The sequence below is a fragment of the Phascolarctos cinereus genome, unplaced genomic scaffold (assembly GCF_003287225.1).
Source record: "Phascolarctos cinereus isolate Bilbo 61053 unplaced genomic scaffold, phaCin_HiC Scaffold_5;HRSCAF=322, whole genome shotgun sequence".
NCBI lineage: Eukaryota > Metazoa > Chordata > Mammalia > Diprotodontia > Phascolarctidae > Phascolarctos > Phascolarctos cinereus.
The window spans coordinates 362,338,057-362,357,651 of NW_027555958.1; the positions used below are offsets into that span (position 1 = coordinate 362,338,057).

At 36.2% G+C, this 19,595-nt stretch overlaps 1 protein-coding gene across 1 annotated transcript in view; it reads right to left on the reverse strand.

The window, feature by feature from the left end:
• SPATA17 (spermatogenesis associated 17) overlaps positions 1-19,595 on the reverse strand; it is a 272,232-nt gene that overhangs the window by 133,284 nt on the left and 119,353 nt on the right.

Genomic DNA, 19,595 nt, shown 5'->3' on the forward strand with positions numbered 1-19,595 from the left:
TGGAAAATTACTCATTACTTTTCCCAGGTCACAGTATCTTTTCAGGATTTGTTTTAGAATACATTTTTAAGGGTACATGGATATACATGAACACACAATAGTAAATGAGCCTATTTTAAGCGAATCACCCACGCCTTTGCCTCAAAGGTAGTAGGGGAAAAGAGAATGAAAGGGGGGGGAGGAATTCAAGTAAGAAAAAGATATATAAATCTATTTCAATCTGTAGAATTTTTTCTTTACAGTTTACTGTTAAAGGGTACTAATACAATATTTCATACAAGGTTACTTATGAAACATACTGACGTTTAAAAATCACCATGCTATGCTTTTGCAGCAGTGTAATTTTTTTTCAACATAAGATTAAATTGCAAAATAAATGAATTACTTGGAGTGGCATGGCCCCCATTTTGCCACCCTTCTCTTGAAAATTGCTTATTAATATGAAAAAAGGAGTTGGAAAATAGCCTGTTTTACTTTATGCATAGTGTTTTGGGGGCCTCCAAGCCTGGAGAACTGGACTAGCTGCACATTTAGATTGTGCTGGCAAGCTGGTACAACGACCTTTCTGACCTGCATCTCAAGGCTATTATTAATCGCTAAGTAACCTGGTAAAGCCAAACAAATTTGTTTCCATTGAAAGGATCTCTGTCTGTGTCTGAGAATTTGTGCTGCACCAAACAAACCTCATTAACTGTGTCCATTTTTGACAAAGAACTAGGAGTTGGAAGGATTTGTGACCTTTGTTTGTCCTTACAGTACGATCTCAGGGCAGTTACATGTGGGCAAATGAGTGTTTTTAAAAGAAAAAAAATCACTGTCTTTGGTTACACACAAATAATAGGTGATTACATTATATGCTTTAATTTTTACAAATTATTTTAAGTGATTCTTTTGCTTCTTATCATTATACCTATCTTTTAATTTTATAATCAATGAAAATAAAAAATAAATTTACATTTTTTACTGCTATCCAGCAATGAGAGAGAATTTTTGTTACTACAAAGATAAATGTTATTATAAATTCTCAAAGAAATATGTGGATTAAAACATATTTTTGCTTATGCAAGTTATTGTAATCTCAGTAATATCATGGGATTATAGATTTGGAGTTTGGAGGAGCTTAGAGCTAGCTAGCCCAACTCCCTCATTTTACAGTTGAGGCAGCTGAGGCCCAGAAAGGTTAAGTTATTTGTCCAAATCATAGTCCTTTGAAGTAAATGTGATGAGATTTTAAACTCTTGAAATGTTCTCTGTAAATATCGAATTTTTTATAATGTCTGCTTATAATTGTGGATGAACCAAGGACTTAAATTCTAAATCATTAAGTATATGGAAGCCAAGACAGCCAGAGAATTCACATTCAGGAGGTAGGAAGGTTACAGAATAGCAGAATATACCTAGAAGATAGTAATATGTGAAATGAATATGAATAATGTGTCAGCTTACAGGGTACACAGTAGCAAAAAATGAGATCAGTGCATTATGATCATAAAATTCACAAAATATAATATGATACAATATAGTGCAACACAGTTCAGGTATCCAGAAATAATTTCGATAGAAAACAGAAACAGGAAAGCCAGGAAATTTAAATACATTCTTATATTAGTCAATAAATGCTGGTTGAGGCCTTACTATATTCAAGGTCATATTCTATACTCTTTGAGAGACACAAAGAAGAACGAGACAGGATCTCATAGCTCATGGAGCTTATGTGATTTAGAGGCAACTTGGTGGTATGATGTATAGAGTGCTAGATGGGGAATGAGGAAGCCCTGAATTCAAATCAAGCCTGAAAGACAAGGATTCAAGTCTTTTAACTTCTGTCTGCCTCCGTTTCCTCATCCGTAAAATGGAGAAAATAATAGCACTTACCTCCTAAGGCTGTTGTGAGGATCAAATGAGATAATATTTGTAAAGCACTCCACAAACCTTAAAGCACTAAGTATTATAATTTCAGTAGGGCAGGATATGACCATAACACAAGGTAGAATGTAAACTTCTTGAGGGCAGGGATTATTTTCTCTTCTATTTTTGTATTGGGTGGGGGAACCTATCACAGTGCCTTGCACTTAGAAACTATTTAATATATTTATATTGAATGAAATGCTTAGTTGTAGAATGTAATCATTCACTAAACAACATAGTGTTGTGGGAATTTTGAGGAGGAGGGATCAGAGACAGCATTCATTGAGGAAGTGACATTTGACCAGGGCACTTTTGCTTAGATCATGTTATAAGTCATAATTATTATTTAAGTATTTCATAACATGGCTATTGAGTTATACCATAAAGGAAAATTTTTTTTTGGGGGGTACTCATGGAAATCAGGAAATAATGCTAAAAATAATAAGCCTTTCATTAGGGGAACATTTCACCTCACACAAGGGAAGCTGGTAAATTGTGGGGTGAGGAGAATAAAAGGTAGCAAGGTAATGAAGGAAAATGTAGTGGGGAAAACACTAGTATTATCACTGCCACCTGAAAGACAAGGATTCAGCCAGATCTCTATAGGGGAAAATGTACATAGCGTCCAGGCCTTGGGTGCGCTGATTTACAGGCCCTAAAGAGGAGGCTCTGTGATCTAGGCAAGATGTACCTTCGTGTCCTCACACCCAAATTAGATCAAGTACTCTTCTAATTACTAAGTTTGAGATAACTAGGATGTCCTCTGCAACAAGGTGTTGTAGTGATGTAGAAGAGGAAGGACCAAGTATTTCAGAAGGAAGGTAAGGTCTCACTTAAGGAGTTTCTGACCGGTTTCCCCTTTGTGACATCACAAGACAGGGGGTACCACTTAGCAAGGAGCATGGAAGTTTCCATCAAAGAAGATTACAAATATTGCTAGGAGGGCATTCCAAAGAATTCCTGGAAGGCCAGGAGTTTTAGCTGGGAGAAGGGACCATTTCTAGAGTATAGAAAGGGGCAGATGAGGGAGAGAGAAGAAATAATTTTTCTAGCTTTACCAAAATTTTGTGTCAAAAGACCTTGTTCTGAAACTACCATGAAACTGTATGACCTTGGACAAGTCCGAACCTCTCTGGCTTCCTCATATGTAAAATAATGGTGTGGGTGGGATGATCCCAGACTTCTTAATTTTCTTTGTGTTATGGATCTTTTTGACAGTCTGGTAAAATCTAGGGATTCTTTCTCAGACTTTATTACTTTATTTTAATACTTAATACCTTAATTCTTTCTCAGATTTCAGTACTTTAAATGAATAAAATAAATTCATAGGATTATAATGGAGATCGATTACAGTGAGACACTGTTACCAGTATTTTCTAAATATTTCTAAAGTTCATGGACCCTAGACTAAGAAGCTCTGAGTGACCAGATAACTACTAATATCCTTTCCAGTTCTAAAACTTAATATTTCATAATTCTATAGTATAGGTGGTACCAGTTGAAACTGACCAGTCAAATGTGAATCATTTTGACTGGTGAATCAGACCAGTCAAATGAAAAATCATTTTTCCTATAAGTTTGGGAAAGTTTTCAAAGAATGATTTGAGCTCTGTAGTTTTGAATTATACTCAAATACACTTTTACTGAAAAAGAATAAAAATTTAATTTTGTATTTTCTTACATTCACCTGTGCTTTCTTGTAACATAAAAATTTTCTTGGTGCTTTTTGACACAAATCATTTACCAAAAAAGTGAGAAAAGAATAGTTTCCTCCATTTCTATTTTTTCACTAATACCCTCAGTTCAAAATTAATTTTCTTCCTCAAGCATAATAAAAAAAGGAAAAAAATATTGAATTTCATAATTATAATTTGGGGGTCATCTTTATTCTACTAACTATAAATATTAATGACATCATTCTATTATTTGTCCAATATCAAGTATCAAGAATCAAGTACTTTGTTCACTATAAAATTAAATTAATAAGATCTCCACTCAAGTAATTCCATTGCCAAATCTTTGTTAGCTTTTTTTCTAAATCCTTCAAAAATAGATACAGCTTCCAAAAAACTGTAAGGTTTTAAATTTTAACACCTCTTTCTTTTGGAAAAAAAGTTCTGAAAGTAAACTCTAATACTGATTATTCTCTGACCATTTAGCCCTAATTATTCATTGGATCTGTTGTTCAGTCATTTCAGTTGTGTTCAACTCTTCATGAATCTATTTGAGGTTTTCTTGGCAAAGAGTAGTTTGCCATTCCCGTCTCCAGTTTATTTTACAGATGAGGAAACTGAGGCAAACAGGGTTAAATGACTTACTCAGGGTCATATAGCTAGTATCTGAGACCGGTGCTCTATCCACTGTACCAACTAGTTGTCCCATTGATTGGATCTGTTTTATAAGGCAAAATTTAGTATAGAAGTAAAGAAGAGGTACCAAAATAAAATATAAAAAAACAAAAAAACAAAAAAAATTCTGGCATTATCACTGGAGAGAGAGGCACATTAATGCACATTGGTGGAACTCTGAATTAGTCCAAACATTCTGGGAAGCAATTCGGAACTATAAATTGAGCATACCCTTTAACCAGCAATACTACTACTAGAAGGTCACACTGTATTCTTGACCCAAAATGAACAACATCTATGTTCAAGAACTCTGAAATCCTCTTATCTGACCATAATCTATTGACTTTCCACTCACGCCTCTGCCTTCCTATACTGAATCTTCCTCTTCTTCTACACTGTGATTTCTAGTATCTCAACTTCTCAGTTCTCTGCCAGGCCATCACCCCGTACTAGCCACTCACTCTTCTTTTCCACATCTTGACCTCTTAATGAATGAGTTCAACCCTACATGGAGTCCCAAGCCCACTTAATCATATCTTTGATTGTGCTTTACCAAGCCTCAGCTTAGGATGACTAACAAAAGTTGAGAAAATCGCACAAGCTTTCAGACTGAGTCCACTACAAATTTAGATTGTACGACCTCAACTGAGCCCTCTCTGCTACCAGGCAAGCCTACAACAACTCCTTTATCAACCCACTATCCTGCTCTTCATAGCAGCTCTTCCAAACTTTTGCTTACTTCCTCAAACCTCCCACCCTTTCAGCTGAGAATCTTGTCTCGCATTTTACAGAAAAAATTCAGGTTATCAGTCAAGAGTTCTCTCTCTTCTCCCTTCTTCATCTCATATCATGCAGATGTCTTCTGCCACTATCTCTTCCTCATTCCTCATTTTGGCCTTGCTCTTTACCAAGGCTAAACCCTCTACCTACACAAGTGATTTTATGGCATCCTGTTTCCTCCAACAAGATTGTTTCCTCTATTATTCTCACTCTACTCCTTATTTTCAGTATCTCCCTGTTTATTGGCTCCCTACTGCCTGAAATATGCCTATGTCTCCCCCATCTTCAAAGAACCCTAACTTCATCTTTCTATCTCTACTCATCATCAACTATATTTATTCTTCCCTTTTGGCTAAACTCCTTGAGAAGGGCATCTATAATAGAGGCCTCCATTTGCTATCCTCTCATTCTCTTCCTAAGTCCTTACAATATGGTTTCCAATACCTTTATTTACCAAAACTGCTCTCTCCAATATTACCAATGATCAAGGGGCAGCGAGGTGGCACATTGGATAGAGCACTGGCCCTGAAGTCAGAAGGACGTGAGTTCAAATCTGGCCTGAGACCAAACATTTGACACTTACTAGTTGTGTTACCCTGGGCAAGTCCCTTAACCCCAACTGCCTTAAAAAAAAGATTCTTAGGGGTAGCTACATGGCTCAGTGAATAGAGCTCCAGCCTTGGAGTCAGGAGGACCTGAGTTCAAATCTGGCCTCAGATACATGATACTCACTAGCTGTGTGACCCTGGGCAAGTCACTTAACTCTGATTGCCTCACCAAAAAAATTTTTAAAAATAAAAATAAAAAAATGACAAAATTACCAGTGATCTCTTCATTGCCAGATCCAATGGTCTTTCCTCAGTCATCATCTTCTTGACCTCTCTATAGCCTTTGACTTGTTGGTCACCTCTTTCTTCCTGATTTTCTCTTTTCTTTAGATTTTTGGAACGCCACTTTTTCCTTGTTCTCCTTTTACTTATTTGATTAATCCTTCTCAGTGTCCTTTGCTGGATCCTCATCTAGCTTATACATACCAATCATAGATGTGCTGGAGGTTGTGCCAGTCCAACTATGTCATTCTCATACTCAATAAACTACAGTGGCTCCCTATTTTCTCCAAGATCAAATATAAAAATCTTCTATTTGGTGTTCAAAGCCAAAATTCATAATCTAGGACCCTTTCTGCCTTTACAATCTTCATACACCTTACACCACATTTCATCCTCACTTCCTCCACCATCACTGATTAAAAAATAGAAAAAGTAGTCAGTGGGAAAGATTGGTTGTATAGAATGCAAAATGGTGAAAACCCATTGTGACAAAAAATTGCTAGGAGAATTGGAAGCAGTCTGGGTATAAACAAGTATTTCACATTGTATATAATAAAATAAACTCCAAATAATAGAATATATAACTAAGACACAAATAAAAAAAAAACAGCCTTTCATATCTAAAATAGGGAAAGAGTTTATGACTAAATAATAAAAAGAATAACAGATAACATAAAATGGACAATTTTTGTTATATAAAATTATGGTATGTAAAAAGTTTTTGCACAAACATATGCAGCTAAAATAGAGAAGAAACAGGCAATGGGGGGAAATCTTTGCAGTAAATTTCTCTGTTAAAAGTCTTATATCTAAGAACTGATATAAGGAAACAATTCAAGTTTTTAAGATTCAAGTTTTCAAAGGAAGAGTTCTAAGCTAATAAATAACTATACGAAAAAAGTTTTGCGTATCATTAATAATTACAGAAATGAAAATTTAACAACTCTCGCAGCCATTAGACTGGCAAAGATTACAAAAGAGGAAAATGATAAATGTTGGAAGAGCTAGGAGAAAACAGGTACACTGATTCATTGTTGGTGGAGATGTGAGTTGGTCTAACCTTTCTGGAAAGCAACTTGGAACTATGACAAAATACAATTAAATGGTTCATGTTCCTTGACTCAACTACACTACTAAGCATACACCTCCCAAGAGATCAAAGAAAGAGGAAATGGATCCATGTTTACAAAAATATTTATAGCAGCTCTTTTCAGACAAAAACTGGAAACTAATGATGTTGCCTATCTATTGGGGAATGGCTACACAAATTGTTATATATTAGTATAATGGAATTGCTACAAGAAATGATGAAATGGACAGTTTCAGAGGAAACTGGAAAAATTTCTTTGATGTGAGATAGAGTTTAAGTGACCAGAATTAGAATGATTTTCACAATGACAATAACATTATAGAGAGAGGGAGAAAAAAACCGAAATTTAGAGCTCTGATTAATGTGGTGGTAAATCATGAGTCCAAATAATTAAAGATGAATCATGCCATATACCTCCTGCTTGCAAATTTTCATGAAGGAATTTCCCTAGAGTTACTCTGGGTTTCATCAGTAGCCAAAGAGTAAAAGATGTTCAACCTTATTCTTTGGGGTCAGCTCCTGTACCTCAAGATAAACCTAGTTGATATAAATCCAGAGTAGAATCCATTTATGGAAAGAGTCCCCTAGACCCTGAGTTACATGTTAAATGTATGAGAAAACTTTCCTTGGAATATAAAACAAACACCAATCATTATTTTTAAAAATATATATTGATCATTTAACTATGAGTGAGATGACATCTTGGAGGTCCATGAGTTGTGAGAGCTTGCTATTTAACTAATCGTGTGTTTCCTCTTTTTGAGAAGGCCATGCATCTTCATAATTCATCTCAGTTTGTTCTTAAAAAAAACTTGCATGCTTGTCCTAGTGTGGGCTGAGTCAGAGCATCCATTTAGCTTGTCTTATGTATTGCATAGATCCATTTTTGAAATGTATAGGTTGCCCAATGGGCCTTACAGGGACCGTTTGGAAGAATTTTTACCTGATGAATTTTGTTCACCTAGAGTGAGAAGGTATCTTCCAGGTTATTTCAGGTCCTAAGTCTCTGTTGGGAATGCTCCATATCCCTTGAGAGCCAATTTGGGACTCAATTTTTCCTCTGGTGAGAGGGGATTTTTTTCTTTCATTTTGTTTGTCCAATGGGGGGAAAAAACACTATTTTTAGTTCTCATAGAACGTAGTAAAAGCTTGTATGCTTGTTAAATTTGTAAAACTATGTATTGGGATCTAAGTATAATCACAAGGCTGGCAGGTTTGGGTTCTCACAAAAGAATGATAATTTGGAAACCAAGGACAATATTGCATGGACTTTGTTGGAGTATTTTAATGGAAGTCACTGGGAAAGACAGTCCAAAAAGGACAATGTTTGGGCTTCTGTAGGTCTCTGGAGAGTTATCCAAGACTGGAAAAATTAACCAACATGCTCAATAACACTCCGGTTTGCTTTCCTGGCATAGCAAATATTTAACTAGGATGATGGGGGAAAATGTAGCAAGAGTGAGTAGAACACTGATCAATCTGATGAATCCCCCCAATGAATTCAATGATATTAAAGTGGGTGTACTTTTGTCAGAAGGGGTCACATCTCATGGTGTCAGATATGCATTGTGACCCCTAATTGAAAAAGATGTGCCCTATATCCTTGATGATAACTCATTAGATTGGCCCCTAGTGATTGGATTTCATTCCTGGTGATTGGTAGACTATGGCCCAGGAGTATGGATTATTGTTAGAGGAAGCTCCCATTCAATCCCTTCACAGCAAGGATAGGCAAATAATGGCCCCTATGCCAACTGTGGCTAGCACACCAAACTGAGCCCACTACAGTGTTTTTGTATAGCCCACTAGCTAAGAATGGAATAAAAAACATTCTACCATTCTTAACTCACAGGCCATACAAAAACAGGAGCTGGGTCAAATTTGGCTCACAGGCTCTAAGTGGAAGGCTGTAATTTGCCAGGCTCTGTTCTATAAGAATGAACTGTGGAAGTAGCTATGTCCCTCGGTACACATTGCTTCTGCTCTCACCCTTGTCCTTGGATTTCTAAACTGGAATAAAGCAAGGAGGTAGAAGGGGGAATCTCTACCCCTGTCCGGTAGCAACAGCAATGACAGCAGAAGCACGCGACAATGAAAGATGTGCTTACTCAAGCCTGCGACTGGAGTCTCTAGACCTCTTAGTTCTGATTGCCTTCTGTTTTTAGGTTTCTTTTTTTCTTTTTGAGGAATTGATAATGAGTTGTGATTTGGGGATATAAGTGTTTTAAGCCTAGGGGATTACTTTGTGCATAATCAATTTTTGACTGTGGTACCAGCTATATGGAAGGAGATCTCCTTAACAGCATGCTTCTTGGAGAAGAGACTCACCAAAAGAAAGACTGAAGCCTTGTCAAAGCTGAGTGGGAGATCTGAACCTTGCTTATCCTTAATGTTAATTGTTGGTACTTGCTGGGGCAGCACAGGTCTGGAGTGGGGAATATCTTTTCCACCATCCCTCAAAATATCTTTACCTCCAATGACAGCATAATAAATGTAATGGGTTATGTGAGTGCATCTTGTTACCTATATTTTTTCATGTGCTTTTTTTGAGTTCTTTGGGTGGTGCATGATTAAAATGCTGCTCTGTAAACTGGAAGACCTGAGTTTAAATCTTTCCTCAGACACTTACTAGCTGACTCTGAGCAAGTCATTTAAGCTCTATCCAATTCAGATTCTTTACTTGCAAAATGGGGATAATAACAGCACCTCCCTTCCAGGGTCATTGTGAAGACAAATAGAAATATTATTTGTTAAGAGCTTTGCAAAATTTAAAAGTGCTATGCAGGTTCTGTGGTGAAGGAAATAAAACTGTCCCATACCTGATACTCATATTGTCCATTGAATAACTTCATGAAAGGAGACTATATTACTTGTATTTGGGGAGATTCTAGACTTGGGCCATATCTGTGTTTTGTTTGAGAGATTTTTCTGAAGAAATTCAGGTAAGGACATTAATGAGCCAAAAAGAACTTGAAAACTTTGGAGTCAAGTTCTTAACTTTGATCTCAGACTGAATGAGCACATTCATTTTAAGGGGGTAGGGGCTGTGCCCTTGCGTGCCTCTTTAACTCATACCCATCTAGAATCTAAAAGAACTTCACAAATGAGATTTTCATCAGCATGAATAGATTGAAGTTAAACAACGAATTACTAGAATAGACAAGAACCTGAAATGGAGCTGCTCATTCCTTAGTTGAGTAGTCTAATCATTAGCATCTATTCCCTGGGGCCTCAAAAAAGTTCCTTTTAACTGAGAGAAGAATTGAAGAGCACCATCAGATGGTCACTGGATTAGCTTTTTACTCCCATGAAAATCTGACTGCTATTGATGAGAATATTACTAAGAATATGTAATTATATAGTTCCTGGAGGGTGCTTATAATTGAATTATAAGGTGCCTTGTGAGCATTCTAGGCAGTGAGAGGACACTTTACAGATTTGTCACAGTCCAGAATGTGAAAAAGGCACCTCATAATTCATACATAAGTACACTTAAAGAAACAATGTGATTATATTAAAACATTCTTCTTTTAAAAGAAAATGAGACCAGAAGTTTCTACAAAGAAGTTTTAACATTTTATGAAATTTTATATTTTACTTAACTCCCTCATACTTAACGCTGTTAACACATTAGAAATAAAGCGAAAGAAGAGAAAGTAAAAGAAAATACTTTGTGGACAGCAAGCAGGTAACCAACCAAAACAGAGCTGTTGTGGTATCCATCATGGGCACTGAGTGAGATTTGCAGACTATAACATAACTCATGATTTTTTTGCTAGTTAAAAGAAAAACCAGCACTTTGGCCAAATGCAAGTACATATATGTGCAGCAAAATATACATGCATTTAATTTTTTACTTCAAATTTTAAGTTATATGTTTTCTCAGTTATAAAAGAAAGTTTCATATTATGCTATCCTTACATATTTTCTCATGCAACAAGTTTTTCATCCAGCCAACAGCCTGCAGCTTCATGCTTGCTACTCAGCAATCATGATGGCAAAACTAGGACAGTCCTTACAGTTCTCCAACAATGTGCCAAGTTTGGCACATTTCGCAGCCTGACTCCAGTGTTGTTCCATACTCATTTCATATTGCTCTCTTTCACATACTTTGTGTTCCAACTATACTGGCCTACTCACTATTGTGTAAACCTGACATTCCATTTCCCATTGATGTGCTTTTGAATGGGCTGTTCTCCATGTCTGGGATGCATTCCTTTCCTCATCATTCCTCTTAGAATACTAAGCTTCCTTCCAGTTCAGGTACTACTTACTAACTTTTTCTGATTCCTCTATTAATCAATGCTGCCTCCTTATTGTATCTGGTATTTACTAATCTGCATACTTCTTGTATCCCCCAGTAGAATGTAAGATTCTTGAAGGCAAAGAGGCTTTCCTTTATTTTGTCTTCACATCCCTTGCATCTAGTTAGGTGGTTTAAAAAGAACTGGATCTGCTACTTTCTAAGGCATTTAGTTCTATTTCAGGATGACTGTAATTATCAGGAAGTTTTCGCCTACATTACCCATTGCTTCCAGTTTTTCCAGATCACATAAAATTCCTATGACTACAGTATTCCTCTGATACATTCTCTATTTCCAGTATTAAAAAAGTAACAAAATTAGTCTGACAAGTGTTATTCTTTTCTATGTTTCATTATATTTTTATTTATTTCATTAAATATTTCCCAATTATATTTAAATATTTTAACTTTCTTTTTTATAATTTTGAGTTCCAAATTCTCTGCCTCTCTCCTACTGAGAAGGTAAGCAATATGATATTAATTATTCATGTAAAGTCATATAAAACATTGTTTCCATATTAGCTATGTTGCAAAACAACAACAACACACAAAAAAAACAAGAAAAACAAAGAAAGTGAAAAAAATATGCTTCAATCAGTATTCAGAATTCATCAGCTGTCTCTCTGGAGATGAATAGCATTTTCCATCATGAGTTCCTCAGAAATGTCTTGGATCATTGTCTTTATTAGAGTAGCTAGGTTTTTCACAGTTGACCATCCTTATAATATTGCTGTTACTGTGTACAATGTTCTCCTTATACTGCTCACTTCACTTAGCATCAGTTCATATAAGTCTTTCAAGGTTTTTCTAAAACCATACTGCTTGTCATTTTTTATAGCACAATGGTATTCAATCCCAAACATATACTATAGTTTTCAGCCATTGCCCAACTGATAGGCATCCCATTAGTTTCCAATTCTTCACTATAAAAAGAGCTGCTATAAATAATTACATACTCATAGATCCTTTCCCTATTCCTTGTTCTCTTTGGGATACAGATTTACTAGTGGTATTATGGAATCAAAGGGTACACACAGTTATGTAGCTCTTTGGGCATAATTCCAAATTATTCTCTAGGATGATTGGACTAGTTTACAACTCTACCATGAGTCCTTAGTGTATCTATTTTTCCACATCTCCTCCAGGATATATCATTTTTTTTTCTCTGACATCTTAGCCAAACTGATAGTGTATGAGGTGGTACCTCAGAGCTGTTCTAATTTGCATTTCTCTAATCAATAGTGATTTAGAGCATGTTTTCATTTCAAAGCTATATATAGCTTTGATTTCTTCTTCTGAAACTGACTATTCATATCCTACAACCATTTATCAATTGGGGAATGGCTTTTATTTATATAAATATGGTTTGGTCCCCAATATATTTGAGAAACGAGGCCTTTATCAGAAAAAAAAATGCTGTACAAATTTTCCCAGTGTCTGTGCAAAGCCTTTTTAATTTAATATAATAAAATTAAGCATTTAACCTTCCATGATTCTCTCTCTTGCCTGGTCATAAATTCCTTCCTTATCCATAGATCTGACAGGGTTTTTTTATTCTCCCATAACTTTATCCTCTAGTTCTAGGATACCAGGGAAGTTTCCCTTTATAATTTCTTGAAATGTGATATCTGGACTCTCTCTTTGACCATGGCTTTCAGACTGTCCAATAATTTTTCAATTATGTCTCCTCAATCTGTTTTCCAGATTATTTGGTTTTCTGATGAGATATTTCCTATTTTCTTCTATTTTTTTCGTTCTTTTGATTTGAGTTTCTTTGTGTCTCATGCAGTCAATTAATTTCCACTTGCCCAATTCTAACTGTTAAAGAATTATTTTCTTCAGTGAGTTTTTGTACCTCTTTTACTGTTTGGCCAATTCTGTTTTTAAGGCATTGTTTTTTTCAATTTTTTGTGTCTTTTTTAATAAGCTATTAACTGTCTTTTCATAATTTTCTTGCATAGCTCTCATTTATTTTCCCAGTTTTTCCTCTACCCCTCTTATTTGACTTTCAAAATCATTTTCAGTTCTTCACAGAATTCTTTTGGGGCTTCTGTCCAATTCACCTTTTTTCCCTTTGAGGCTTTGTTTGTAGCTGTTATGATGTCATTGTCTTCTGAGCTTATGTCTTGATCTTCCCCGTCACTATAGTTGCTTTTGATGGCAAAGTTCTTTTTTAGTGGTTTGCCAATTTTTCAGCCTATTTCTTGACTTTGAACTTTATATTAAAGTTGCGCTCTGTCCTTCAAGTAGGAGTAGGGGAAACTGTCCCAAGCTTCAGGCTTTTTTACACTGATGTTTTCAGAGCTAGTTTTCGGGGGTTTGGAGGTTTTCAGTGCTTCCAAGTTGTGTGATCCAGGCAGAGGTGTGGTCCCTGTTCTTCTGGTCTGTGATTTGGTCTTACTTAGGAAGGGCTCCTGCACCTTTGGGACTGGAAGTGATACTACTCCTCAGGGCCCCTGTTACCACATGACCTAAAATGCTCCTCTCCACCCTTGAACTGTGATCTGAAAGTGGGTATATAGGCAATAAGTTTGCCAAACAAGATACAGTCCTGCACCCAGTACTAGCATGTAGGTCCCCTGTAATTTCTTTCTGACCAGTTGCCTGATCCTCTTAACATATTTGGCTTGAGATCTACTAAGATGCTGCTGCTGTCATCACCACTAAGACCCATAACTGGTGTTGTATCTATATGGACTCCAGGGCAGCTCCCACCCCAAGATCACAGATCTCTTCTCACCTCTTAAGTTATCTCTGAGTAGAAGAATGTCTCACTTTATATTTTGTGGGCTCTGCCATTCCAGAATTTGATTTGAGGCATTATTTTAAAATTGTTTGGAGGGGAAAATTGAGAGAACTTAAATGAGTGCTTCCTCTACTGCACCAATCTTGGCTACACCCCAGAAGTCACAAGCACTATTCTTGTGGAAGTCACACTGGATATTTGTGATTACAACTTCTTTTTCTAAATCCTCAAAAATCCATCCTTTTAACAATAGGTTCAGGAAAACAAACACTTATTAAGGGTTATGCTAGTCATTGGGTAAACAAGAAAAAGCAAAAACAGTACCAGTTTTCAAAGACCTTACATTTTAATCAAAGTCTAACTTAATGATCTATAGTTTTAGACTCTGCTTTTTTCTGATTTTGTAAATGCAATGTGTGTCTGCTTTTCTCCAATCTTTTTGCACCTCTTTCCTTCTACACATATTTCAAAAATCACTGACTCAGCAATCATATCTGCCTTTTTTTTTAGTATGTTTGAATACAATTTATCTGAGACTGGTGATTTGAACTCTGAGCCTGGTGACAGGAAGCTGATACTTTCTCAACTTATTCTCTCTTTATTGTGAGTATCGACTCCTTATTGGATATTTTTGCTGAGTTCTTTCCAGTCTGAAGATCATTCAAGTTCAAAGAAGTAAAACTAACTGTTCTGTTTTCCCTCTGTGTATCTCTGTCTTCATCTGCCTCTATTTCTGTGTCTCTGTGTGTTTGTCTCTCTATGCATCTCTGTGCCTCTGTCTCTTGCAATTCTACTTCTTTAATCTTCCACTTTCCCCCACTATACATTCTTTTTCTTTCTCTCACTTTTTGTTTTTCTCTTTCTCTTTTTCTTCACTTTTTCTCATTTGGGCTCAGAATAAGCTTGAATGAACCCAACACTTTTATTATAGGACCATGTCACACTTGTGCCTTCATCCTCCATTCTCTGCCTTTCCTTCTGTCTTCTGTATGTGCCTTTTAAAAATTTAAGTTGCTCAATAAGTTCTCTACACCTCCACATAATCATCTTCAGACAACTCAGAACAAAATTCAGGTTTAAAGGATTTTTTAAATAATTCAATAATAAAAAATATGAGGCCCCATGGCAGATAGACTGCAGATGTGACTTTGTTCAACAACCTGAATTTACACTGAATGAAGCACAAAGCAGAAATTGCTCACTAGTCATATGTATGATGTCCTTCTGCAGAGTGTAAACAGGAAATAGATTCCCTATTTATGGCAAGGGCCTCCAAATACTGTTTTTCAAAACTGACATTATATTAATTACTTTGACCTCAGAAAACTACATTTCTGTAATACAGTATAATTCTTCTTCAACACAAAGTGAAAGAAAAATTGATACTATCATGACCATGCAAGTGGATGGATATAGCCAACTATTTGTATTTGTATTTGTCTGTCTGTATTTCTACCTTTTTCTATGTTAGACATTGCAAGACAACAGCCTAGACCTAAAGGTGAGTAGGAAAAGATCAGGCTGTATATCATCTGAGAAAGGACTACACAGTGCTTTCTCAGATATAAGTTATTGTCTCTGCTGCAAAAGGCCATCCCTTTAACACTATTACTCTGTTCCACTATTAAGTTGAGAATAATAGAACTCCACTCTACCAGAGGGGGAAAATTTGCAGATGACTTAAAAGATAATGGAAAAATGCATGGTGGGTTATGAAGACTGCAATAAATTACCCAAAATTACTTGGACATGAGAAATGGTACACAATCAAAGGAGATGAGGAAGGAATTATTAAAGATATAAAAGGAAAACCAAGATATTATGAGTGAATGGACCACTAAGCCATTCCATCAGTCCTTCAAATGAACATTCTTCAAAATATGTTGCCTCCCCCAGTTAGAGTGTGAGATCCTTAAAAGCAGGGACTTTTCTCTTTATATGCCCAATGCTTAACAAAGTATTTGGTGTACAATAAGTACTTAAACTTATTAAACCCAGAGTTTCTCCCACTAGGCCACCAATGTAATTTTTCACTGTGTGTGGCACATAGTAAGTGCTTAATAAATGTTTGCTAACTGACTTGATCTCTTTCAAGAATTATCCATTTTTGGTTTTGGTGCTCGTACTCTCTCCTAGTTCTCCTGCCTTTTTCCCAAAACTCCTCTGTGTCTCTCATTGACTCCTCAATCTGAAGCAGGATTATATAGCAGAAAAAAAGATGAGGTTTGATATCAGGAAAAAACTGAGTTGAAATTCTGCTTCTCTGAACTAGTACCATAACTATGTGACTTTAGAGAAGTCACATAATAATTCTAGCACTCAATTCCTTCATTTGTAAAAAAGGAAAAAGTTGACTAGATAATTTCTAAGGATCTTTCCACTACTAAATTCTATGATAGTCTCATTCTTCTTTCTTTCCTTCTCCCTCAGCAATCTCATCATCAACCATGACTTCAATGATCACTTTTATAGGGATAATTCTGAAAACTCTATCCTTTGCCCAAACTTTTATCTAGAACTCTAGGCCTATATTTTGTTGTTGTTGTTTTTTTAGGCAATTGGAGTTATGTGACTTGCCCAGGGTCACACAGCTAGTAAGTGTCAAGTGTTTGGTCTGAGGACAGATTTGAACTCAGGTCCTCCTGACTTCAGGGCCGGTGCTCTATCCACTGTGCCACCTAGCTGCCCCTAGGCCCATATTTTGAATCATCTTTTGGATTCTTCATTTGAATATCTTATCAGAATCTGAAATTTAACAGTCAACAAACACTTAATAAGCACTTAACATGTTACAGGCACCATGTTAAGTGCTGGGAATACAGATACAAATAGAAAGAAAAACAGTTCTTACCCTCAAGGAGCTTACATTCTATGGTGTATAAGGGGTGTTAGGGAAGAACTAGTGCCTCTGGTGTGAGGGATTGCTATGCCATTTTCAGGGCTTCTCGTCCAACTGTGGTGTCCAACCAGTCACCCAACTCTCACCTGTGGCTCCAAGGACCTATGTAGCATGTGCAGCAGCCACATTCCAGTAAAACCATCTTGGCAAATGGGCTAAACCAGATTCAGAACAACCAAAAGGCCTCAAAGCCATCAGTAAGTTATGGGGATGTCTACATCACACATATGAAGACTTTCTCCAGCAGAATGGGTGGATAAGAATGGGTGAATTGGTTTCAGTGGCCATGAAGGTAACTGAAGTTGACACTGTGAAGTGCTTAGAGCTTGATCAGACATAAAAGATGCCAAGGCCATCCATTACATCCCAGGCCATTGCCAATCCTGACTTTTGTCTTGCGACTGGACTTCAATGACTGGAAGAGAGAGTAAGGCTGATGATTTTGTGTAACTCTGCCTCACTTAAATCCAATTCATCCTCAAGTCAAGACATTACCCTCATGAAATCATTGGTCTTCTTCAAAAATGAAGGACAAACAACACCAACAAACCCCATAAGAGGAATATGGTAGAGGAGGTATGGAGTACAGCCTGGAGAGGAATAAGATATGGCTGGCCTGGTAACTGTGTTTAGGCTCTAGAAGGAGCAAATGAATCAGAGGGTGTGGTCATAGGGGAAGATGGTACTTCCAATGTGTGAATTTGAGGACTGGAGTGAGGCTTCAGAATGAAAATCTGGAACATGATGGAGGGGGCCAGAATGCAACCAGTGTAAGTGCTATTGCCTACTGAGTTTACCAGATTCCTTGCTCATTAATGTGTTCTTCAATCTCTACTTTTTGATGTTCTTCTAAGACACATTTCTTCAGGAACTCAGTTCCAATAGGAACCTTTGCTCTAGTGACAGAAGGTTCTATAAGTTGGCCAGCATAACATCCTTGTACAGCAACAAAGTGAATTTATAATCATGCAAATTTACCTCTGCAATATATTTCCAATCTGTCTTCTCATCACCCCTCATTTGCACTATTTTAATAGCTTCTTACCTAGTCTTCTTGTTTTCAATCTCCCTTCTCAAATACATCCTTCTCACTCTGCCGATGTCATCTTACAAAAACACTACTTTAAACCTCTGCTCAAAGGTCTTAAGTGGCTCTATATTGTCTGCCTAGTAAAATATATGAACTCCTTATCTGGGAACTGAAAGCCCTCCACAAACTGACTCAAATAATCTTTTCTAACTTTATTTCATACTATTCTTCATCATCTCTCATTATCTTCTTACATTTTTTCATTGGATACTTCTAGTCCTGTCATCCTTCACATGCAAAACGGGTCTGCCCATCCCTTCCTTCATGATCTAGCTCAGGTTTCATCTCCCAGAAAATCTTGATTGTTACCCTCAGGTGAAAGTGTCTTTTCTCATAAAATTCCTTATGACACATTTTTTGTTCTCTTTTTACTTTTTTCATTCTTTCTTGTACATATCTTGATATGTAGATAGATACAATACAATATATGTGATATATCCATGGATATATTACAATATTATATGTAATTTGTCCATATCTATACATCTTATCTCCTACCTCTATTACATTGAAAGTTCCTTAAGAGCAAAGATAATAGCTTATGTTATCATTGTACTTCTGGTGTCTACTAAAACTGTGCCTTGAACATATTAAGTACTTCATAAGTATTTCCAATAGTGGCACAACTTTTACCATAGTACTTTTTAGATTAGTCACTTTATGTCATCATCAATGTGTTCTTGGAATTGCAAAGAGATATTAGATTCAAAACAGTAGATCAATAGTCATATTCATTTAATATAATATAGATAAGTACAGATGATGGCAAAAGAAAGCTTTTGAATTATATAAATTGGCTATGTACCATTGGCTGACACCCAAATGAGCAGGTTGTAGCCTATCCAAAAATAAGGAGATATATAAAAAAGTGTTGGGTTTTTTTTAAAGAATGTCATCAAAGAAATTTGTGAGTATCATAGGATCCATGAGATAAGACAATATCCAAGAAGGAAGTTTGATGAATCATATAAAAAATTGTAAAGAATTTAAGGAGAATGCAGACTAAAAAAAATCATGGGATTTAGCAATTAAGAGATATAAGTAAATTTGAGAGAACTAAATGGTAAAATCAAAATTTACCTTGCAAAGAAGTGAGTAGAAAGTGACGATGTGGAGGTGATGAGTGTAGGTTACTTTTTCCAGGAGTTTAGCAGTGAAGAGGAAGAAAGATATAGGATGATCACGTGAGGGAATGGCAAGATTAAATAAATGTTTCTTTTTTAAGGATAAGGGAGAATTGACTATGTAAGCAAAAGAAAAAACTAGCAGATAAGGAAAAAGTAAAGAAAAATAGAGGAAATGATATGGTCACAGCTGTGCCTTAGGAAAATTATTTTGGAAGCTGTATAGATGGACTGGAGAATTGAGAAACTAGAAGCACAGAGATAAGTTGGACAATGACTTAGTATGGGTATAGCCCAGGAGAAGAAATATCATTTAATTGAAGACAAAGGAGGAGAGTATGAGTGAAGAAATAGAGGTGTTTTGAAGTGTGCTGTAAATGATATGAAGAAATACATGATAGCCTTAATTTTCCTAATAAAATAGGAAGTGAGATTAGTTATTTGATTAAAGATATAGGATGGGGTAAATTTGGAGCC